This window comes from Triturus cristatus, chromosome 4_1 (assembly GCF_964204655.1).
Source record: "Triturus cristatus chromosome 4_1, aTriCri1.1, whole genome shotgun sequence".
NCBI classification, from domain to species: Eukaryota; Metazoa; Chordata; class Amphibia; order Caudata; family Salamandridae; genus Triturus; species Triturus cristatus.
Genome location: NC_140585.1, coordinates 920,996,450 through 921,022,332, shown reverse-complemented (window position 1 = coordinate 921,022,332; position 25,883 = coordinate 920,996,450). Strand labels below are relative to the sequence as shown.

General features: G+C 41.3%; 1 long non-coding RNA gene across 1 annotated transcript in view; it reads left to right on the top strand.

The window, feature by feature from the left end:
- The window catches only part of LOC146855815 (uncharacterized), a 163,386-nt gene extending 140,024 nt beyond the window's left edge, over window positions 1-23,362 (top strand). Inside the window, exon 3 of the long non-coding RNA XR_014981399.1 lies at window positions 21,698-23,362. This is a non-coding gene — a long non-coding RNA (uncharacterized LOC146855815). The remainder of the gene's footprint in view (window positions 1-21,697) is intronic.
- The last annotated feature ends 2,521 nt before the right edge of the window (window positions 23,363-25,883 follow it).

Genomic DNA, 25,883 nt, shown 5'->3' with positions numbered 1-25,883 from the left:
GAATGAAAAGATGGCGAGATGCTTGTATGTCAGAGGGATTATATCCAATGAGAACAGTTGAAGCTTCTGCTCCTTCGACAGAAAGAGCTTCTGAGTCAGATATGAGAAGATATGGAGAATATGAGGATGAGGTCTTAAATGACATGATTTACAAGAGACCACCTCCATATAGAACAGAACCAGATGAGAGTACACCAGTTGTTTCTCCGATAAGAGATACAGTTGAGAAAGAAAAAATGACTCCTGAATCAAGAGGTAGTAGTTCTTTCAGGGAGAGAGAGAATCGAGGTAGTGAGGAAAATGCTAGAAAATTAGCAAAGACGACAACAGAACTGACTGAGAAAATTAGGGAGTTAACGAAGAATCTGGAAGCTGTTACAGTGCCTGTAACTATAGGTCCGGTTATGCCCGTGTTTGACAAACAGAAAGCAGGTGAAAATGGACTGGTGATTCCATATGTTTGGAATGATTTGACAAATTCAGTTGGTCCTTCAGGAGATTCAGATAAAAGAACAGGGAGAAGTGACCTGAGACAAACCAGACATGACACATGTAGTGAACTATTGGATGTTAGTGAACCTAGTTGTTCAGGGATGCCGATTTTAGAACCGCAGAAAAAAGTGGTTCCAGTGAGAAAAACTGCTGAAATAACAGTTGATGATTTGAATGATTGGATGAAGGTTCTTCAGAAAAAGGACAAGGATTCACAAGTTATTGATGTGGTTAAGTTACGTATAGAATTAGAAGAACTTGTGACAGGAACAGTTCCAACAGAAATCCTGAAGAGTCATCATGATGGTGAGCTAATGTTCATGTGCAAGAGCATAACATGGAGAGCAAGAAATACTCATGATAGACTAAGAGCAATAGCAAATGAGCAAGGAGTTGACATTGATAGAGTAAAGGCTTTGCAGAAAACGTACAGGATGGATTTCACTGAGAAAGACATTGAAAATTTGAATACTTCTGGTAGAACAGGACAGATTAAAGAAATGGTGGCATTACTGCGTAGATGGGGTGATGTTGAAAAGTGGAAGGATAGGTGGTATAAGAAAAGAGAGGAATCTGAGGATAGAACAACTTATTCAGCATTTCCAGTGAGAGAAAAAGAGAAACCAGTGGAGAATTATCCTATGAGAGAAATACCTGGAGGAGGATATGTACATGTTCCATGGACCAGACAGGATATTTTATCATTTACAAATGATTTCCCTCGATTGAGAGAAAAGCCCGTCGAGTGGTATAGGCAGGTAGATAGGTTTGTGAAATTGTCAAAAGTGCTGTGGGTTGACCTGAATAGTCTGTTTGATATAATTGTTCCAGCAGACTTGTGGACTGAGTGTAAAATAGTTGTGAGTTGGCCTACTGAGGAATATCCAAGAGATTCAAGAACAGGGGCACCAGATCCAGAAGTGATGAGGAAGTATGATCAGGTGATGGTATACCTGAAGAGTAAAGTTCCTCCAAAAGAGACAGACTGGGTTAAGATAGATCGAACACAACAGGAAGCAAAAGAATCAGTTCATGCTTTTTACGAGAGGCTGATACTGGCTTTTAAACAATTCAGTGGAGATGAACACCTGGGTGACAAGGATTTGAGTCATTTTGTATACAGATTTGTATATGGTCTTAGACCTGAAATTGGTGAGAGAATTCGTGAACACACAGTGGATTGGCAGAGTAAAAAAGTAGATGAGATCCTGAGACATGCAAAATATTTCAGTGACGAAATTGAAGCAAAACAAAGAAAGCTGAAAGAGAAAGCAATGTGGGCACAAGTGAAAGTTGCAGAAAGACAGGAAGCACAGTTAGTGGAACAGGCAAATAATCCAGGAAATAATGGAGGAAATAGACCGAGATTTGCAGGAAAAGGAAGGGGAAGTCTTGAGGAAGCCAAAAAGAAGTTCCCTTGTCACAACTGTGGCCAGCTGGGACATTGGAGATCTGAATGTCCTAATCCACCATTAGTGAATAATGAGGGTAAATCCTTAAATCAACAGGTGCAGAATGGTGGGAATAACCAGCAGCAACAACAGCAGAAAGTTGTGAGACAGCAGCAGAGTCAAGAGCCAAAACCGCCCTTACCGCAGAATAGAGGGGTACAAAAGTACAATCAGGACTCAGGATTCTTCAATGATGAGCAGGTAAACAAACCGAGACGTACTAACAAAGTACAGCAGTACTTGTTAAAGAGTGAAGGGAGTGAGTCTGAGGGTGATTATTGACGGTGCCGAGGAGAGGAAGAAGAGTGCATACTTGGTGCAACTCTAGAAATAGACCAGGCAGGACCATTTGTGGATGGGAAAATAAATGAAGAGAGTGTTACTTTTTTGGTAGACACAGGTGCAACAAGATCAACTGTCAGGTCAACAGATGTTAGAAATCTTCCTCTCTCGGATGAAGCAATCCAAGTAGTTGGTGTAGCCAATACACAGATCAGAACACGTCTTACTGAACCAGTAAGAGTACAGATAGGGAAATGTTCAGACATGCACAGATTTATTGTCTGTGACACGAGTCCAGTGAACCTGTTAGGTAGGGACCTATTGTGTAAAATGAATTGCACAATTTTTTGTACTCCAGATGGAATAGCTTTTGAGACACCAGATGATGATGTTTTCTACCGAATGACTCTAGAGAATAGAGAAAATGAGTTAATTGGTGCATTTCCAGTGTTCAATCCGGAGGATTTGCCTCAAGTGCTGAGAGACACAGTGAAAAGAGCAGTTTGGGATTTTACAGGAGAGGATGTGGGATTGATGAATAATGTAGATCCAGTGAAAATTGCAGTGAAAGAGGGAATTACATATCCTAACATTCCTCAGTACAAAATGACACCAGAAATAATTGAAGGGATAACTCCTATAATTGAGAAAATGATTCAGCAGGGAGTTCTGAGAGAACTACTGAGTAGTCCGTGTAATTCGCCGATAATGGGACTGAAAAAGCCCAATGGCAAGTTCAGGATCGTGCAAGATCTGAGAAAAGTTAATCAAATTGTGGTGGCATGTTGTCCCATTGTGCCAAATCCATCAGTGATTCTGTATCAAATTCCACATGATGCTGAGTGGTATACAGTGATTGATTTGTGTCATGCGTTCTTTTCAATTCCATTGCATCATGATAGCCAGCCGATTTTTGCATTTAGGTTTGGCCAGCGTATTTTAGCATGGTGTCGTATCCCACAGGGGTATACGGAGAGTCCTTCGATATTCAATCAGTTATTGAAGAAATCGTTGGAAAGTTTGATCATGCCTGAGAGCTCAGTGCTAGTACAATATATTGATGACCTACTTGTGGCATCAAAGACACGTGAAGCTTGTGAAGTGGATACCATAGCTTTACTGAATCATCTGGCAGATGGAGGGTTAAAGGTATCTCCAGCCAAATTGCAATTTTGCAAGAAAGAGGTGCATTATCTTGGACATAATATTGAAAAAGGTCTGAGAAAAGTGACTACTGACAGGATCAGAATAATCAGAGAAATGAAAGCTCCGAAAACCCAGAGAGAAGTGAGAATGTTCCTGGGTATGGTGGGATATTGTCGTCAGTGGATAATTAATTTTTCCCTGATAGCAAAGCCATTGATTAAATTAACAAAAAGTGAAATGACAGATCCGTTAGATCTGGATGCAGAACAATTGGCAGCATTTGAAGAGCTCAAAAGTAAAATGTGTGAGGCTCCAGCTTTGGGTATGCCTGACTACGAAAAAGAATTTGAACTGTACTGCAGTGAAAGAAATGGATGTGCACTTTCAGTGTTAATCCAAAAACATGGGCAATTGAGAAGGCCTATTGCATATTTCTCATCGACACTTGACACTGTAGCCGTGGGGTTACCAGGTTGTCTGAAAGCTGTAGCTGCAACATGCAGAAGCCTGGAACAGAGTGAGGGGATCATAATGGGGTATCCTGTAAGGGTATTCGTACCTCACAATGTGGCAATTCTTTTGACAAGAAGCAGAACTCAGCATATGTCACATAGTCGGTTGACTAAGTATGAAAAAGTGATTCTGGGAGCATCAAATGTGACTCTTGAGAGATGTGTGAATGTGAATCCAGCGACACTCTTGCCGGATATTGAAAATGTGGGTATAAAGATGGAAGATGATCATGATTGTTTGGATGTGCTTGAGTACTGTACAAAACCGAGACCAGACATAAGGGATATTCCCTTACCTGAGAATGACCATGTGTTGTTTGTGGATGGATCGTGCCTGAGAAATGATAATGGTGTGCTATGTGCAGCATATGCAGTGTGCAAAGTTTCGGAAGTCATGGAAGCATCACCATTAAAAGGAGTGAAATCTGCGCAAGTTGCTGAACTAGTGGCATTGACAAAAGCTTGTGAGATTGGGAAAGACTTGAGAACAACCGTGTTGACTGATAGTCAGTATGGATTTGGAGTGGTGCATGACTTTGGCCAACTGTGGCTACAAAGAGGTTTCTTGACATCGGGTGGAACTCCGATAAAGAATGCTGAGTTGATTGGAAAATTGCTTGAGGCGATACAGCTGCCTAAAGAGTTAGCGGTTGTAAAATGTGCCGCACATGGTTCAGGGGACGATTTTATCACTGTTGGTAACAGGTTTGCCAACGATGTGGCGCAGTATTGCGCTAAAACAAACCAATCTATTAACAGGAGTAGGATGGAAGAAATGTCTCTCCTTTCTGTCCTAGAAACGTGGGATGAGGTAAAGCAGTTACAAGATGAGGCAGGAGAGGAAGAAAAACAAGATTGGGTTAAAGCAGGTTGTGCTCCAAGAGAAACAGACCATGTTTGGGTCTACAGAGATGGCAGACCAGTAATGCCAAACTCAATTTTGTCGTCAATGGCAAGGATGTATCATGGCCAGGGACATCTGGGGAGGGACGCGATGGTAAGGTCCTTTAAACAAACCTGGTACAATGCAAAGTTTAGGACAATTGCGGAGAGCATCTGTCAAAGGTGTTTAATTTGTCAGCAATTCAACACAGGGAAAAAGACAGTGGTGAGTCTAGGGACAATTGGCAGAGAAGGAGGTCCTTTTACAAGAATGCAAATTGATTTCATTGAGATGCCCCAAGTGAACAGACTGAGGTATGTTCTAGTGGTAGTCTGTTTGTTTTCAAGGTGGGTGGAAGCTTACCCGACTAGAAGAAATGATGGATTAACAGTGGCAAAGTTACTGTTAAGGGAGTTGATTCCTAGGTACGGGTTTCCAGTTACAGTTGAGTCTGACAGAGGTGGACACTTTCAAAATGAACTCGTTGGTTTGATTTGTGAAGCATTGAAAATACAGCAGAAGTTACATTGTGCATACCGACCAGAGGCTTCTGGTGTGGTTGAGCAGATCAATGGCACAATCAAGAATAGAATTGGAAAAATGTGTTTAGCCACTGGCATGAAATGGCCAGATGTATTACCTCTTGTTCTGATGACAATGAGATCTACTCCAGATAGAACTACTGGTTTGAGCCCGCATGAAATAATCATGGGACGTGCTATGCGCCATGCATTCGTGCCTGTGAATAAGTTGGTGTCAATAACTGATGACATGATTTTGGATTACTGTAAAGGCCTGGCTGACGCAGTTCATTCTGTGTTTCACCAGATTGGAGAAGAAGCTACCACACTTGAGAAGAAGCAAGCCCATGATCTGAGTCCAGGTGACTGGGTGAGGATTAAGGTGCACAGAAGAAGAAATTGCTTGATTCCAAGGTGGGGAAGACCAAGACAAGTTATTCTGACTACAACGACTGCAGTAAAGTGTGCTGGAGTGAAGCACTGGGTACATGCAAGTCATACTCTGAGAGTTCCAAGCCCGAGAGAAGGAACTGGTAAAGAGTATTTTGAAGAGTCAGATTCCAGTGATGGTGAGGATCCTGAAGATACGGAATCAGTAAGAAAAGAAGCAGAGAGAGCTTCAAGAGATTCACTGCGAGTATCAGAGGGAAAATCAAATTCTGTTACAGAGCCTGAAGTTTCAAGTAGCAGTGGGAGTAAAAGAAAAGAAAAGAGAAAACACATAGAACCAACTCCTGAATCAGAAGAGGAGGAGATTGAAGAACCACTTGAGATTATTCTTGAAGAAACAGGGTCAGAAGAAGATAGAAAGGGACAGATTGCGGAAGACCCCCGAGGAGGTGTAGGGAACATTGATGAGGAGCTAGGTGAAGGGACAAGTAGACAGCAAGAAGATTGCGTGTCGGAGATCCGAGGAGGGACAGAAGTAGGGAAGTCTCAAACAGTGGTGAAAAAATCTGTGGAGAAAAGAAAAGCTACTGGGAAACGGAAACAAGAGGCACTTGAAACAGATGATGAAGATGAACAAACAGAAGGTCGAGTTCTGAGAAAGAGAACTTCGATTGGAGAGAAGAGTGTTAAAGAATTGAGGCCGAAAAAGGTTGTGAAAGGAGATCGTTGGCCTAACAACCGAGTGAAGAGGGTGAGATACAGAGTAATAAGAGCAAATTCATCAAAAGCTGAACAAGTGAATGAAGTATCAAGCCAAACTTCGAGAGCTGAGGAAAAAGAATCAAAGAAATCAAAAGAACCAGTAGAAATAAGAAGAGTTAAAAGACCCAACCAAAAGTACAGATCACCGGAATGGTCTTATGTGACACTGTCTGAAGAAGGAAAAGAAGAAACAGTGACTCGAGATAATCCGGAAGTGGTCTTGAGAAAAGTGGTTGAGGAAGATACTGGTGAAATTCTGAAAGTACTCTTGACTGACATTGGAGAAGAGTTGAGTACTGAGGATTCCGACGTTGGAGATCTGATACAGTTTGATGTTGAAGAAATTGAAGTGAAGAATGACAAGTATCCAAACTGAGTGAAAGAAGGATTCACTTGGATCAAGTGAACAAGGAGATCATTTGGATAAACTGAAAGCTGAAGAGTTGCTGAAGAATTGAAGAAGTTCAAACAGTAGTGGAGTAGTAGAAGCTAAACTAAAATGACTAACATAGAGGAGAATAGAAATAGATGTGCCTTTTTAAAGAGGTGGTGCAAAATGTGCTGCTGTTGTACTGGATTATTAATGCTTCTATGGGGTGTTTTAATTTTATTAGTTACTTTTAGAGTAGAATTTGGAATGAATATAGAAAATGTGACTAATGTAGAAAAGAATTCACAAAAAGTAGTCCCAATTAGAAGTAGTAGTTACATACACAAAGATAGGTCAATTAATAATTTTTCTAGTAATGTTTTTTCTAAACTGTTATATGAATATGTGAAGACAATGGAAGTGAGGGATTGCTATGTCTGCATGCAGTTACCTGCATCTGTTTCAGAGGGTGTTACTTATCACCATTTACCAGCTACATATGGTATTTCCTGTAGTATTTTAAGTAGTGTTTTTTATTTGTTAGGGAAAATAGATTATAAGATGTCTAACAGAGATAGTATTTTTGGGCACTTGCCAATGAACAAAGAGCTGAATCCAGCTAAAGAAGCTAACACTTTTGGTGAAATTTTTATTGAAGAAAAAGGACTAACATTAGATTACATTTTTAAGAATAATTTAACTTGCAATTTGAAAGGAGAGGAGAAAGCTTTCCTGGATATGGTTGAGGAAAGGAGAATGAACATGCATGAGAAAGGGGGAAAATATGAAGTGAGTGAGACAATTTGGGACATTGAGATGGGAAAAGAGTTGAGGAATGGGGCTAGTCCAACTTTGGCTCTAGATGCACCGCAGAAGGGTAAACTATGCATTACCAGAAGGAAATCCCAATATGATACATATTTTGTGGGAACTAGTGAGTGCCATGATACATACTTCATTGCGACAGGTTGGGGTTTCAGAGGTGGAGAAGATACGATTTTTCCAGGAGTGTACTATGTTTGTGGGAACAAGGCTTATTACAAGTTGCCTGACCATTGGTATGGCACATGTTATGTGGGCCTGGTTTTTCCTAAGATTTTTCATACGGATAAAGTAAAAGATGTAGAAGACATTAACCTATTAACACGTTTTAAGAGGGAAACTTGGTCTGAAATTGTGGGTGATATTTTTGGGGTTTTGATTCCAGCAGTGGGAATTTCTTTAAATGCTTATGGAATTCAGAAACTGTCCACAGTGGTTGATCGCTTATCGACAAATACCGCAGGAGGGTTTCTTTTGGTGAATACGGAATTAAGTGCCGTACGTGCCATGTCAATGCAAAATCGACTTGCCCTTGATATTCTTTTGGCTAAGGAGGGTGGAGTTTGTGGAATTTTGAAAGTTCAACATTGTTGTACTTACATTCCTGACGAAAGTAAAGACCTGAAGGTCTATATCAAAAATATTACTGATTTGCATGAAGAATTAGTACCACTTGAAACTGGGAGTTTATGGACTAAACTAGCTAATAAAATGATAGCTGTTAAGGATTTTATTGCAAAAATAGGTAGTACTATTATAGGTAGAATATTGTTTCCTTTGTCTTGTATAATTGTTGCTTTACTGATACTAAGATTGGTGTGTGTGTGTTGTAAAAACAGGAGAGGGAAAGAGAAATTGAAAAATGAAAAGAAAAACAAGAATTCGAAACTTTTGAAAAGAGAACCAGAAGAGATTGAACTAGAAGAATTGAGGGAGAGTGTTTATTTAGAGACAAAGAGAGATGATGAAAGAGTGACTGGTGTTTAATGTTGTCTAAAGGGAAGAGACATTTCTGATTTCCTAAAATGGGACTAAATTTTCACTAATTTTTTTTTGGGGTTTATTTGGTGATAAAATCACCAAAGGGGGGATTGCTGGAGCAGAGTTTTCTTTTAGAAAATTCTGGGCTTTTGAAGCTCTGGCATGTCTATGCGTTTTATTAATTTATTAATAATTAACAATTAATTATTTGTCTTGTGCAAGTATGTTTTACTAATCAACCTGTTTGTCCTAACACAAGAGAAAGTTACATGAGGGTTAGCTTATTTGTGCTGTTCATGTATTTACAATAACGTGCAAGTTTTCATGTTTAAACGTTGCTGTGTGCTATTTATTTTGAGCACAAAACGCTGTCAGAATTAATGCTTTTTATGTTGCAAAGCTAGATAAATGCATACACATAAGGGTATTAGTGGGGTTAACACTGTTTAATCATTATGTTGTATTAACGTTGTTTTTATTTCTTTTAAATTGAGATGGTCTATTGTGGCCTATGGAGGCCTAATCCATGATGGCTGATTTGAGAGCCTGGCCTCGAGTGAATATTTCTGTGATGTGGCAAGAGAGACCCCTGCTGGAAAAAGGTCGAAGACAACTGACCATAGTCCTTCTATGAAATTTTCCATGAGGACGGCAGCAGCTTTGGGTGTACTCCAAGAAAAGTGAAAGTGTCCTTGGTTTTCTCAAAGGACAAAGGAGCCTTAGAGGGAAACTCTGAACTGTGGCTCGATGGCCGAGGAGAAATCGGATTAAATATGTTACATGTTTTATTTCCTTGGTTCCTGTTCCGTAGTTTATGTCCAGAGACTTTTCCTGAGCGGAGATTTACAGATGTAGCAAGGTTACATTTCTTCCTTCTCGTTCTGCTCAGTGATACAGTTTATTCAGCCAACTTTATGTGTGTTTCTATTGTATTTCTCATTATAAAAACTGTTAGTTTAGGGAGGGTTCTCCCCACTCTTTTGGCCACCTTCACACGTTGCTGAGGTTCGATGCTGAGGTCTCTGTCCTGAGAGACTTTACCGAGAGACTGGTCCTGACCCGTTCTGACACTTAGTTAGAATAGGTAACTATGAGAAATGATTTATTCTGATTGATTTTACATTGACTAATTTTAGATAAAGCAATATAACTTTTAAACATGGTGTTGAATATTCTTTCTTGTCAATTATTGTGTACATTTTTGATTATTGTTGTATAGATTGTAGAGTATGTTTAGGGACAACCACTATAATCAGGTCCTATCGCTTAGATATAGATGCAGGGTGGTCTAGGAGTTTTCTTCCCACAGGTTTATTGCTGATAGAGCGTATGTTAGTGAAATGGGCCCTAGCGTATGATGAATGAATGTGCGTGTAACTGTGAGATTACTCTATCTGTGGTAGTGGGCATATTTTTGATACCCTGATCTCTATCAATTTCTCTGGTAGCAGAGGATGGTTGTAGATGGTTGTCTTGATCTGATAAGATAAGATTGCTTGTATACTGGCTTATTGATTATTGATTTATTTTGATGTTGTTGGTATATGTACTAATATTAAATGTTGGAGTCGTGATGTTGAGTTATATGTAGTGCTTCTGGAATTTGGAAGCTGTGGAAGCAGTTCCGTAGTAGGGCAGAGGAAGGTGTATTTGCTGCTCTCGGGAAAGACGGGATTGTAAGGAATTACGTGTGACAATTGAAGTTGCGCGTTCACATTGTCTGGGTTCGGAATCAGTGACATCGTCGTATGTTACTATTAGATATTTCTGGTATATAAGGAGTGTGTATCGTAGTGAAGGTTATCTATGAAACTCTGGTCTTAAGTCCCAGGGATCCGTAAGGATTGCCGTTAAAGCTTATCGCGGGAGGAGTAATAGGTATTCTCTGAGCTTGTTTGAGGAACTGGGCAGAGGTAAGCTGCTTAGTTGTTGAGTTATAATTCTGTATAGAGACAGGTTGTGCTGTTCTCGAGAAGCAGGATTCTGTGTGCATGTACTATATTTTTCTCGTGTGAATGAGCGTGAATGCATATACATTTATTGACTGTAAGACTCTTTGGATAAGTCCTAGAGGAAACGGTTATGCGATGTATGAAAGTTGTTGATTCTTGAGAAATAGACTCTCTTTTACTATTCTGTGGTTAGCGAAGCAGACAATGGAGATGTTTTTATGTTGTAACTAATAGATTTTGTAGAAATTTTGACACACAAAGTCTACTGAGAGTTTTTTGTAAAGGAGGGGTAGACAAGTGACAGAGACAGGAGACAGAGACTGCAGCGACTGTTGACGTCAGAAGGTCCGCGCACTGATTGGATAGTGAATCAGAATAGGGTTCGTGCTGGGATTGGTGCGTTAGTGTGAGTCGCGCAGGGATTGGAAGAGCTGTTTTGTGGCAAGAGAGACCCCTGCTGGAAAAAGGTCGAAGACAACTGACCATAGTCCTTCTATGAAATTTTCCATGAGGACGGCAGCAGCTTTGGGTGTACTCCAAGAAAAGTGAAAGTGTCCTTGGTTTTCTCAAAGGACAAAGGAGCCTTAGAGGGAAACTCTGAACTGTGGCTCGATGGCCGAGGAGAAATCGGATTAAATATGTTACATGTTTTATTTCCTTGGTTCCTGTTCCGTAGTTTATGTCCAGAGACTTTTCCTGAGCGGAGATTTACAGATGTAGCAAGGTTACATTTCTTCCTTCTCGTTCTGCTCAGTGATACAGTTTATTCAGCCAACTTTATGTGTGTTTCTATTGTATTTCTCATTATAAAAACTGTTAGTTTAGGGAGGGCTCTCCCCACTCTTTTGGCCACCTTCACGCGTTGCTGAGGTTCGATGCTGAGGTCTCTGTCCTGAGAGACTTTACCGAGAGACTGGTCCTGACCCGTTCTGACACTTAGTTAGAATAGGTAACTATGAGAAATGATTTATTCTGATTGATTTTACATTGACGAATTTTAGATAAAGCAATATAACTTTTAAACATGGTGTTGAATATTCTTTCTTGTCAATTATTGTGTACATTTTTGATTATTGTTGTATAGATTGTAGAGTATGTTTAGGGACAACCACTATAATCAGGTCCTATCGCTTAGATATAGATGCAGGGTGGTCTAGGAGTTTTCTTCCCACAGGTTTATTGCTGATAGAGCGTATGTTAGTGAAATGGGCCCTAGCGTATGATGAATGAATGTGCGTGTAACTGTGAGATTACTCTATCTGTGGTAGTGGGCATATTTTTGATACCCTGATCTCTATCACATGTACTGTGTGTGCTGTGCTCTGATCAGCTGAGTGTTCCTAACTTCATGTGGCATCTAACTTGATGGTGTTTTGGGAATGCGCGCACTCCTCAGCCACATGTGTTTCATTGGGGCCAATCTCCTGGGACCATTGTGCTGTTGCTGCCTATCTGTGGGACTAATCTGAGTTTTTCCTGTTCGTGTGTTTGTCCGGCTGGTTATATGCCATCCCACCTGTGATCTGTCAATCAGTAGCCCAAGGCCTAGGTCGCAGGGCCTGCCTGACAATGCATTTCTTAATCTGGGTTGAGAGGTCATCTCAGGACATTTCGATAACAGTGACTGGATCTCGTTTTTTAATATACATGTATCGTTGCATAGATTGACATCAATATTAACAGAACTGTATACAGAAGAAAACCCTACGTGCAAACCATCCATACCGGGGGTCCTGCCCCTCGCTATCTGTGTGAATGCTAATTGTATCTCATCTAGTGTGAGCGGACCTTCCAGTTCTGCCCTTTGCAGGGGATTAACAGTTTTTATTAGTATCTCTGCCAAATAGCAGAGTGCCCAGATGCTCCTCAAGGAGCAGCATTCAAGAAAGCCTAATACTCTGTAAATGTCCGATTGACGCTGCTTTGCTTATAAGCAGCGAGTCCTTGGGGAGTTTGAATGATGCTTATTAGAGTTCTGGGGCTGTCTGCCTTTAGGAGCCAGGCCAGCATCCTCCCAGACACAGCTCCCTTACCAGCTCCCTTACTCTAATGATCACCTACATGTTCTCTATAATCCAACCTACCACAGCTTGTCTAACATTTCACCGTATTCCAGCTTTGCTTTCGCTAGAATTTGTGCAACACCAATGTCCGTGGTAGATCCATTTTCCAACTTTCTTATACGTCTCTTTCTGTGGTGTTATTCCTGGAGTCTGACCCGTATGATGCCTTTCTACTGATGCAGCGCAGAGGGACAAGATTTGCATATTCTCCTTATGTCACAGATTCTTATTCACAACAGCTCATTCATACACTCATTCATTGGTGGGGCCCATAACACCAACACACTCGTCATTCTATCAAACTCACTCGAATCTGTACGCAGGAGAATAAGGCGCTGGACATGTGGGTACCTTATTACCTTTCAGCATTAAATTGTATTTACAATATATACATCTCCTACATATACATCTTCAGAATCCTGACCTTAACATCAAGGCACTCCACCACTTGGTCGATGGACCAATTAGTTGGACTGGTTGATGGTGAATTAGAGCCCGCTAAATCACAATTAAAGCCTAGGAAACATTTGGTATTTTATGTAATTAATAAAAAAAACACAGACTTATTTCTTATTATTTAAAATCGTTATTTATCTAATTAATAAAACTTCTTACATTTGCATTTATTAACTACAGCTCATAATATCAGTTTTAGTTTTATTAAAGAGATATCAACATTTACAAAATAATCATTAATTAGGAAAATACAAATAATCAGTTACCAAATAGAAGCAATGATGGTCTCAGATCAAATAGAGTTTCCAGCATTCTCAGGAAAACTCCCCGGACAGGCTGTCTGACCCACAGTGAAGGATCAAACTCTCAGACAGAAATATCGGATGCACAGCAAACTCTTCTCTCAAACGCCAAAAAAAACCAAGGCAAACCAATGGATCAATATCAGCTCAATGCAACCCAACGACACGAATGATCAACCCAATAGACCACTCCCAATGGTGAATTGATGGCTTCTTTTACTCTTTTTCCCTCTTACTTCATTCTAACTCGGCAACATTTAGGGGCAGAGAAAATGTTCTGATTGGACAGTTCGGTGTTATCTGTAGTTTATTGAAAGTTTCTTAATGCAAAACCGGTTCTTCATGATGAATTGGCATGCAAGAGCCATGAATGTAGCACTTCAAGGAAGATAAGTCATCGTTTCACAGGTTCTGTATTGTCCTTTCAGCTGTTCCCACTGTGTGATGTATTTGGCTGGCAGTCAATTCCGATTACTGTCCTTGGCAGGGAACGTGGTGTCAGAAGTTCAAGTTACTTGGTGATTTCCAGAGCCATCCGGGCAGGCGCAGAAATCATCGCGCTCACATGGTGGCATCTGCTTCTAAGAACGCCATCTTGGGTACTGCGGCCTAGTAGGCCCGAATGCCAACTTAAGCAAAAATAGACATAACAGTAATTAGAATATAGAAATGAAGATGCTAATGTTTAAACCCACACTAATACCATTATATATTAGTATTTCCCTAGCTGTGGCAACATTTAAAGCAATAATACTTACCATTTAATGTGTTTAAAGCACAGAAATCACAAAGCAACATAAATCATGCAATTCTACTATTTCACCACAAGCTAAGATTAGTTTGCGTACCATATTTAATTAATTAATTATTCTGCCATGCAATTAGCAATTTAGTCCCACGTATATCGTGTTTATCAAGGTGCAAAAGCTGATTAATAAATTTCACTGCAAACATGTTAATTAAATTAATTTTAGAATGATTACGTAATTAATTACATGCAAATTAGAGGAGGTATACACATTTTTGTTTTACCTGCTCCATCACTACCAAGGCTCGTTAGTACTGCCTTAAAGGCATCCTCATTCCACTGCTATATTGGACGCCGATCCTGCATTATCCGCAAAATAATGCTATATGTTGGTGCCAATTACTCTTTGAAATATCGTATCCTTGAAAGTGTCTGTCGGAAGGAGCCATAATGGAATCCTTGATAGGACCCTGCAGCAATCAAATGTCAGTTTAAGAGGGTTATGGTCCAACAATGTGCGTCCCAGATACTCAGCATCAGCAATCTTCATAGACACCTCAGCATCGCAGTGAGGAAGATCAATTCTGGTGTGTAGATCATATAACCCTGAGTACAACAAATATTATCTCGATTGTGGATGTAACGATCTCCAGGAATTGATTACCTGATTATTAAGTGCCCATTGTTGCACATGTTATGTGGCTTAAAAGCAATGAGTCCCCTGTAATAGTGGAGACAATCTATCCATGTGTATGTCAGGAACACAATTGAAAACACCTGCCCATATACAGGGTGCTTGTGGGTTGCTGAGGAGAGCTGCTGGAAGCGTGGCAAGAAGAGTGGTCTGATTAACATTAGGGGCATATATCGTGATTAGTGGTAATGTTCTCTATCAAGCGCTCTTTCTATTACACATATCTACCCTCTGGAACAACCTTAGAGCACTGAATGGTAAACAGGACTCCAGGTGCAATCCAGGAACACCCCTCTGGCAAACTCAGAATATGTCTTTTCCACTACTACCCCATGCCATCTTTTGTGAAGTTTCTGTAATTCTTTTGTGGTGAGATGATTTTCGTGTAAGCAGGCAAATTGCTTGTGTCAGCGTTTCATGTATAGGAATATCCTATATAATTTTTTGTGTGTCGCCATACCTCCCAGGTTCCAGGTCAAGATATTATATTTTAAAGGTTTGCTGTCAATAGCCAAATAAAATGGAACACAATGTCCTCTTGTGAATAAGCATTCCACAATCCTGCTCATGTGCCCCAATCAGCGCTTGGGGATACATAGTGTTTCTAAACTACCTTATCTCAAACCACAATAACGTCCCAACTCTCAGTACCAGGCCAGCATACCAATGGGTGCCCAGTCAACAACACAGCATGAAAAATACATGCAACCAACATTTCCAATGGAGGTAGTGAGGTGACGTGGTGTGTGGCAACCACGTGTCTACAAGGACCTTTATTTTTGCATTTGCACTCTATGTGTTCACACCTTCTATCACTGGGTGCAGTTCCATTACCAACAACACCTCAATCTCCATACTCACAGATGATAGGGAACACAGTCTGTTCCCCTAAGAAGACACTGGAAATTACAAGTTCTGTTAAAGTAGGAGGCCTGCAGTCATTAGAGTCTATGCCAGTCCCTCTCTTAATTCTGTATCTACTTCTGCAATACCAGTGTCCTCTAGGAGCTCTGACGGTTCTAAAACAGATCCCGCAGACCATGGGCCAGAATCACCTTATTGTTCCAGAACTGATACTACCAATGCACGTTCCTTAGCTGCTTGTTCTTTGGAGGGGTTGTTCCACAATCTACTAGTAGGATATCGTCTGCCCTGCTGTGTCGTTCATCCACATCTCCTGTAGTCCGTTGCATTAAGTTCATCCCTCACCTCCAGCCACCTCCAAGCCTCATCAGGGGTTGCGAAAAACAATGGCATATCATACGGCATAACTTTTAGTTTGTCTGGAAACACTAGTGCGTAGCATATGTTCAGCTGCCAAAGTCTTGCTTTCACCTGGTAGAATGATGCCCTCTCTTTGCACTTCGGATGTAATTCTCCGCCAGCTATTGTCCTCTATATCTTGATACCTGGTGTTAGAAATGGGATTCCTGGTTGGCTGAGGTATGCACACAGGCCAGGGAGGAACCACCACTCTAGTTAGGGTAAGCTAGATACACTCTAAAAGATAGCCTGTGCTCACCCTCTGGTACCTTAGCACAGAGCAGTTAGGCTTATCGAAAGAGGCAATGGGTTAAGTATTTGTGTAACACACATGCAGTAACACAATGAATACACCACAAAAAGACTCCACTCATGTTTATAAAACTAGTTTGTTGTACTATAAATAGAACAAGACCAAAACAACAAAAATACAATGTATACTTTTCATGTTATCACAATAAATGCCCATGGTAAAGACTGTGCTAAACAAAACACGTTTTGCAGTAATTAAGGGAAACCCCATGCTAGTAGCACATACAATCATGTGGTTACTGAGAAGTATTACTTCTTTGCAGTGGCAGGGCAAAGCAATGCAAAGGTTCGTTGTTATACGGGCCACTCGGGACCAGAGAAATTCAACAAAAGGCGAACAGCTCGCGAACGTGCGGCTCAGTGACTGGAACCTCGGGGGCCCAACTCCTCAGTAAAGTACCTTACAATCGAGTTTTCGTCAGGCCTTGTGAGCGGGGCCCGCGTTCATGGCAGATCTGGGTTACAACAGCATGCACGTCAACTGCTGATGAACCTCACACCCTTGAACATGCCCCTAGTCACCCGGGTAATGTGTCGCAGTAGAGCTGCGCTGGAAGGCACTGCAGCTGGTGGTAGTGCGGTGGTGAATTTTATTGGCACAAGCACAGCCGGGACAACTTAACCCTTGTAGAAAATGCTGGTTGTAGAAAAGCAGAGCGCTTGGCAAAGAGGAAGCCCTGGTCTTTGTGCTAAGATTTAGGTGGCAATTGGCTCACAAGCTGATCCATGTCAAAACCCATTCCCCGGACTCACCAGTTACGGGGTTCCATGGCAGTGGAAGGGGGTGAGGTCTTTGCTGATCCTGAGACCTCCTGATTAGGGGGCAAGCCAGCAAGTCCTTGGAGAACACTTCTAGGTCAGCACAGCACAAAGGTAGCAGGCAGAAGGCTAACACAGCAAGGCAGGTCACAAAGTGGCAGTCCCTCCTGCAGTTCAGCAGACAGAAGGCCAACACAGCGAGTAGTTAATAAAGTTGCAGTCCCTTCTGGCAGCAAAGCAGTCCTTCTGGCAATATGCAAATGTAGAGTCAGCAATGTCTGGTTACAGGTCCAATGAATCTTTAGATCGAGTCAGATACCTAGTACTTATACACAAAAGTGCCTTTGATGCTAAGGTGACATCAAAGGCTGGCCTTTGAAGCACGCTGGTCCCCTTTCAGCTTAGTCCCATCTGCCAGGTTAAACCTGGGGGGTTGGTCAGTGCTTTGTGTGAGGGCAGGACACCTCCTATTGAAGTGTGTGTGTAAGTCCCTCCCCTTCCCTCTGCCCAGGAAGACCCATCAGTATACAGATGAATGCAGGTGCAGTTTAGTCTCCTGCTTTGTGGCTGTCTAGAGGGAATGTACAAATATAGCTCTCACCCATCCCTGACGTGTATTGGAGGCAGACAGTCAGGCACACAGAGCAGTAAGTGCAGAGAAATGTCCACTTTCTAAAAGTGGCATTTCTAAAATAGTAAAGTTCCAACCTCACCAGTTAGTAGGATTTAGCACTACTATTCCAAACACATGAAACATCAAAAAGCTACTCCTCTCTGATCAGGAACTGCAACTTAAAAGTGTATTAACACATATCCAATGCTAGCCTATAAAGGGAGTAGGCCTCACAGTAATGAAAAACAAAATAGGCTGTTTGTTGCTACCAGAACATCTAAAATATAAAGTTGCGTGTCCTAGCACCAAACTGAGTGGATAAGGGTAGTTTCTTCCTCTCACTTCAAGCTAAACCAACACAAATGCTTCACTTAAAAGGCCATAAGCACTGTTTGTATTCATTTAGGTTGTGCGTTAGTTAGAGCATGTGAGAAACTGGGCTGTTGGTTGAAGGGGGTATGACCCCTGTTCAAGCAACAGCCACAATCCCTGTCAGGATGAACCACAAAATGTACTAAATTAACCTGTGCTTAACCATTGGTAGCTTGGCACAAAAATCTGTCAGGCATAACTCAGGCATAACTCAGAGGAAATGTGTAAAGTATTTATGCAGCACACCAACACAGCACAAAAAATCCCACATCAATTTAGAAACATAGAGTAAATCTGAATACATTATTTGACACCAAAACAACAAAAATTCAATAAGTAGAACCGGAGTTATGAATTGTTAAAGCTTCTCGTAAAATATCAGAAAGATCAAAGTTCCAATTGCGGACATCTGGTCACGCGAGACAGATTCAAAGTCGAAAAATATGGCCAACCACGATGGAGCACAGGTTGGATACTAAGAGTAGATTGGGCTTGGTCTGCACTTACCTTCGAACTTCGAAGAAATTTTGAAGAAAATGTTCTGAGAAGGTAAAGTTCAGTGGGGCAAGGCTGCAGACGGTGTTTGCGAAGGAGGCGTTGTTGCAGTGAAGATTTCTACGTTCAGACTTAGTCTCTCTTTGGAAGTCAAAAATCTTCACCGGGACGAAGCTGGAGGCTGTAGCCAACGAGAGTACCAGATTACCAGATACCCCTTCGACCAGGGACCGCTTAACATGATTTGCTGCTGCAGAGGAGAATGTTATGGGATCTGCAGCGAAGTCAGGCCGGCCAGCAATGCAATTTGGGCAGATAAACAAGCAGGTTGGTCCCGGTCTTCCCTCGGTACTCAGAGCAGTTTTTCCAAGGTTTTGGATTTTGGCTATCTGGGCCCCTTTATCACCACAACCAAAGGTCCAGGACATGAGGGTACTACTTGGGGGATCAGGACTAAATTCAGGCTGGTTCAAGATGGTGGGAGCCTTTTAAGTCTTTGTGACTCTGAAGAGCCCTCGGAGTCACTTTGGTGGTCCTTGGTTCAAGTGATGAATCAGGTCTCAAGCAAAAGACTGAAGGAAGCAAATCAGTCCTTCCTGGTGCAGTAAATCAGTCTTGTGGAGTTACACAGCAGGCCACAGCAGCAGGCAGTCTTCTGGCAGTACTTCCGCAAGTCCAGAAAGTGATTGAAGAGTGGTTCTGGGTGTCCCCTTTTTATACATGGTGTCTTCTTTGAAATAGTTGAAGTTTCTAGAGAATTCCCTTTGATGTGCTTGAAGTTTCCTGACTCTCCTGCCCTGGTTCTAGGATGGCTGCATAAACAATGCATGGGGGGACAAGTCGTTTGTGTGAAGGCAGAGCACACCCTATTCAGTTGCAAGAGGGGCTGTGCCCAGCTGCTCCCCCCGCCCATCCTGCCAGTTGATGACTCATCCATGCACACCTAATCCCTCTATTGAGGGCTGCCTGTGAGGAATAAACAAAGTCCCACTGCCAACTACACCCAGCCATGAGATCCAGGATACCCTGCAGGCTCCAAATAGTTTAGGGCAGGAAAATGCCAACTTTCTGAAAGTGGAATTTTCAGAACTGTAACTTAAAATCCAACTTTACCATTAAAGAGGATTTTTAATTACATTTTTCAGACACCAAAAACAAAATTCTCACATGCTTCCAATCACAAGTTAGTACTTATTAAATGCAATAAGGCAATCCAGTGTTATCCTATGGAAGAGATAGGCCTTACAGTAGTGAAAAACAAATCTTTCACTCCCAGGACATGTAAAACTTAAAAATACACGTCCAACTTTTTAATTACAGTATACCCTGCCCTTCGTGCTACCAAGGACCTACATTAGGTGTGACTAAAGAGGAGTTCAAACCTAGACAAGAGAGTTATATTCAAGAAAGCGATACAGTGCACACCAATCTTAGCATATCCTTGACTTAGAAATGATTGTTTCCTAGATTTCAACTTTTAGCGTGCAGCCTGGATAGCGTGATCTACCCTGGTATCACACACTCGTAGACAACATCAGAACTGGAGCGAAGTTTCACTCCTTGGCCAGATGCACAGCTTGATCCATGATTCTCACACATATATACCATCAACTTTTCCAGATTCGAAGATAATTCTTACATGTACTCCAGAAGATTTCATTAACTTGTTTATTTTCCTTGTTGTTTCACACGTGAGATGCTTATGTGTTCAAAAGTTTCTCATGCATCAGATATGCCCATCCAGGCCTTTTTCTGGGGCACGCCAGAATACATAAAACATCCTCAGTCATAAATCTTATTCTACCCAATGCATTTCGGGCTGTCGATAGCCCTTCTTCAGGGGTTCACTTCAAGTAAAAGAACATTGTCATTAGATTATGAACTTTAGACCTCGATGCCTTAAAGTGTAAAAAAATATAACATTGTCTAAAAAACTGATGCCACGTTTTATAGCTGACCCGTAAACAGCGTTTTCCCTCTAAAAGCGTAACTGCAAGCTACAATGATTTTGCCTGAACAAACCTCTGCCGAGCTGCATCACCCTACGACATTTGACTTCCCTGTTATCAAGTGAAAGCACCAAAATGTTCCCCCTCATCTTCGACCTCACACCTCCTTCCCATTATCCAATGCCTGAACACTAGTTGAAAGAAGGGGAAGTTAGCAATGTTTGGAACACTGCTTTACAAGAGAAGATCATGTTGGGATGTAGATTATATTGAAAGAAGTCATAAAGGTACAAAGGTATGTTTAAGTTGTTTTGTGTTCAGGCATTGGATAATGAGAAGGAAGTGTGAGGCCGAAGATGAGGGGGGACAAGTTAATGACATTTTCTGGAGTACATGGAAGAATTATTTTCGAATCTGGAAAAGTTGATGGTATATTGGTGTGAGAATCACGGATCAAGCTGTGCGTCTGGCCAAGGAGTGAAATTTCGCTCCAGTTCTGTTGTCTAAGAGAGTTATATTGCCAAGTCATATTGGCAGTTTAAAACTGTATTCAGGCAGCAGTGGCAGGCATGGGACATGTTTTGAGGGGCTACTTAAGTGGGTGGCAGAATAAGTGCTGCAGACCCACTAGTAGCATTTATTTTGACAGCCCTGGGTATGTGGCATACCACTCGATAAGGGACTTATAGGTAAATTAAATATGCGAATCAGGTGTGAGCCAATCTTACCATGTTTAAGGGAGAGGACACAGGCACTTTAGCACTGGTTAGCAATGGTAAAGTGCAAGGAGTCTTAAGGCCAACAAAAACAAATTCAGCAAAATAGGAAGGGTGAAGGTAAAACGTTTGGGGGTGACCAGGCAACGAGGGCCAAGTCCAAACACCTTGATGCCAATGCACTGCAGGGAAACAAATACACTCAGCTTTTTGACACTTCTCAATGAGACAAACTATGATTTGGAGGCAAGTTTTTGACTTTTCCATTACGTGTATGTTAAAGATCAACATGCACTCAAAGAAAGCTGTGCGTGTCTGTTTTATGAGCAATTACACCAATGACCAAATACATTGCACGTACTAATTATTTTTTATTTAATTTCTTTTACAGTGCTACTCACCACAATGTAGGGTGTCGGAGTGCTTTCAGTCACACAGATATTTTACTAACGCCATGAATCATACAATTGTGTAAGTCGATATTCAAGAAATGTACAGATGACAATGGGGGTTCAAAGGTGTAAAAATCAAGTATCATTCACACTGAAGAACTAGGCCTGTGTACGACTGTATTATCATTCTGTCTATGATATTCTGTCACTGACCTGCTGAGCATGATGTTTTGATTTAATACTGAAGTGCAATTTGTATATGTAAACTTTGTCAATAAAGGTCTTTGAAAATTATTTAAAAAAAAAAAGTATCATCCACACTGATAGGCCTAACAAGTTAAGAGTGCTTGTTCTAAAGAAACACAAAGTGAGGATTTAAAATGAGTGTGGGTTCTACAGCGGGCAGTGGTTGTCTGGGCAAATAATTGTTTATCACTACCCCACAGAATCCTTTTAAAGAAGCTTAGAAGAATTAAAAATTGGGGGAAAAAACGATATTTCAGTTTGCATGCAACTCCTTAATGTCGGTTTAAAACTCAATGTGCTATATTAGAAGAATTGCAACTTATGACCTACAAGTAACACAAGCATCTATGTATTAAAGCAGTAACACACTGGCATACATGCATGCATGTTATATGTTGTGCTTTCCTACAGGCACAGTAATCCCCTATGCTATTTTATGCTGTTTCAAACCTGTGACTGAACTGCACACAGTTATATACCCTGGAAATTGCTGGGTACATAAACAACTCTGCAGTAGATGCCTTAACCCCCATATTTTAAATTGAACCAAAGCGTTGAAGTCACATTTATCTTTCTTTTCAATTTATTTGGAGCAGAGTTTTTAACAAATAAATGGATAAGTTGACTGTCCTGTGACCCCACCCACTTTTTACCCACATCTTGACCCCAATTGTATTGATCATGAGTATTTTATTTCCATTTCCAAGACTGGGTTTGATCAAGTACATAAATGGAAATGGAAGAGAATGTTAGTGCAGTAATTTTGTCTGTGCTGATGGTCAATTATAATAGTAAAGCAAAGATTCTGCTGTTTGTTTCAGTGTATTATTGAAGTGTCAAAAGCTACAGAAGCATTAAGCTCACTTAACAAGTTGGATCTGAGTCAAGTTACATGGCAAAAACATTCTACAATAGCCTAGGGAGGAGATATACCAGTGCAGAATTAGGGATCCTTGATTATGGGTGGGCTGTAAGAGACTCAAGCATAGCTGTTGATTAACTTTCAGAAATTAGCTTTTTATCAGCAACACTAGGCATCAGGGGACTTTTAATTTCACAGCATCCTGAATTAAGGGAAGTTTCGAACTCGACTAAAAGAAAAAGACGAGTGCTGCAGATGGATGAACATGCTGAGAGTTGCTGGCACTTGAGAGGTAGTAAATGTGGCCTTCCCAACAACCAGAGCTACAGACTTTAGAACTGGGTAACCAAGTTTGAGTCTTCAACTCAATATTTTGTGATTCTGGGGACATCACTGTAGTGTCGTGAGACTGTGCACTAGGACCCTTGAATTTCTAGGCAGACTCAACAGGGAAATTACGTAACTTGTTGGGAGGTATTACGGTGGGCTTATTGACGGTTATGACCTAATGAGAGTGTAGTGTGATCGTATGCTGAGGAATAAAGACAACTGTTACAGAGCTCCATGTGAGGAATATTCATTTGCATGCTCCCAGGCTCAAGAGGATGCAGCATCTTGCGACACGGGTGGGAAACTTGTCACAAAGAAATTAGACTGCTTTCCCCAAGAGTATTCAACGGTACAGCAAACTGCTCGTGCATGCCATGTGTACCCCAAGTCACTGTAGTTGGCGTATGTGGAATCGAAGCCCTTCTCCAGCCCAGACAAGGCTGGTGAAGAAGTTGAAGGCTGTACAGAGGAGCACACTTGAAAAGCCTGCCAGAATCTGCTGGCAAGGCTGAAAGAAGAGATATTGTGCTGCGCCATAATACAGAGCCATCATCTATGCAAAGCAAATACTAAAGGCAGTGATAACCAGGTACAAAAATACAAATGAACTTACCAGCAAAAATGAGAGAAGTGCCACACGTCCTCACACCAGCTGTGACGACCCAGGCCCAGGTGAGAGGCCGATGCATGCACAGCGGCCAGTAGCATCCAGCGCAATGAAAGCCATCAGAATATTGACATTTTTAAATGGCTGCAGAAGGGAGCGTGAAGTATGATGCAGCCACATTCCTTAAACACCACCGCCATTCGGCACCGCCAAGAAGCTCAATATTGGCACCAGGTGGACTGCATGGATTGAGAAGTTCGATGAATTCATAGATGCCTTAGAAGAAATAGATGATAAGAAAATCATTAAGTATTTAAAGGACCTTGCTGGTGACAGAGTGAAAGAAGTGCGGAAGAAAATCTCACTGACTGATGCAATATTATACCTTCAGATCAAAGAAGCACTGAGAACCAAATTCAATCCTATGCCGAATGTTGACTATGAAAGGTACATTTTCAATCAAGTGAGACAGCAAGCTGATAAAGCGATGGATGAGTTTGTTGAGAGACTTGATGTGCTTAACAAACACTGCAGGTTTAGTGAATTTAATGATGAAGAAGCCATAGACCTGAGAGTTATCGATGGCTGTCTTTCGGACTCAAACAGTAGACACTTGTTAAGAGAGACACTCAATTTAGAGAAAGTGCTAATGGTTTTGAGGGCAGAAAAATGTGCAGGTCGACAGGCCACTGATATAGAAGCTGGAATAGTGCAAGGTGAATCAGCTTTGATCATGAAAAGCAAGCACAAGGTGGATGCACACATGTTGGCCTTCACAGAAAAGAAAATGTTTTGTTTCTGATGTGGATTTTTATTTCCCCATGAAGGTAAATGTCCAGCCAAAAGACAGACATGCAAAGGATGCGGGAAAGAAAACCACTTTGTAACAGTCTGCAAAGCAAAAGAGAAACCAAATACGTCACAGTGAGAAGAGAAAAAGGGTGTCAGAAGGTTCCAACAGCATTCTTGCCATGCCCGCAAGGTCAAAAAGCAACATTAGTTACGAGATGTAGAAACCAGACAAAGTCGATCCTACAAATGCTCTTCAACGTCATTATCAAGTGCCAGTAAAGAAAATGAATGTGCAATGATGATATCCGAAGAATGAGAGGCACATGTAGGTTTGACTGCTTGCAAGGAAGAACAAAAAAGGCAAACCACCAAACAAAACTGAATTTATTTCGAAACTGCCCCATGATTTTTTTATAAACGTCAACGGTTGTCTCATAACCTTTATCATAGACAGTGGTACTTAATTCATTTGGACACTGCCCCAAGATTTCAATAAAAGTAAACGGTTGCCTCATAACCTTTATTATAGACAGTGGTGCGTCGATGAACATCATGCTACTTGTGAAGTTCAATAGCCTGTCTCCTGTGCCTCGTCTCAACCCGTTAAATACAAAGGTGTACATGTGGGCTGCTTCATAAGCGTTGCAGAGTCAAGGGTCATTCACAATGAAAGTGTGACATAAAGTAGTATCAATGCAAGCGCCAATCCACATCCTTCAAGAAACTTCATTGAGGGCATGCCTACTCAGTTTTGTTGCAGCTGCTGACATGGGACTGATATCTCTCAATTAAAACTTCCACATTCTATCTGAAATTGTGAGTCAGTTCCTGTCGTTTTTCTCATGGCCTAGGAAGATTCAAGACCATGAAAGTGCAACTTCATAGTAATAAGGACATTCACCATGTTGCCCAACAGCACCGCAGAGTTGCTTTTCACTTGCAAGAAGCCGTTGAGAAAGAACTAGAAAAGCTGTTGAGGCATGACTTCATCAAGCGCTCCAACGGTCCTTTGCCTTAGGTTTGCCAAAAGTGGTGGAGCCAAAAAAGGACAGTGGAGGTGCAGCGCGCATCTGTAGTGATATGTGCCACGCCTACAAAGCAATCAAGAGAGAAAGACATCCTGGTCCACTAATAGTGGACATGACTATGCAACTGAACGGTGCCAAAGTCTTTTCCCATCATGACCTGAACAAGGGATACCATTAACACAAGCAAGATAGAAGAGAACTGCAGGTTCATAACTACTTTTTTGACTCATGTTGGATTGTTCAGATAAAAAAGGTTGAGTTTTGGGGTGTCATCAGCTGCAGAAATATTTCAGGATGTTATGCGTCAAATAATTCAATCT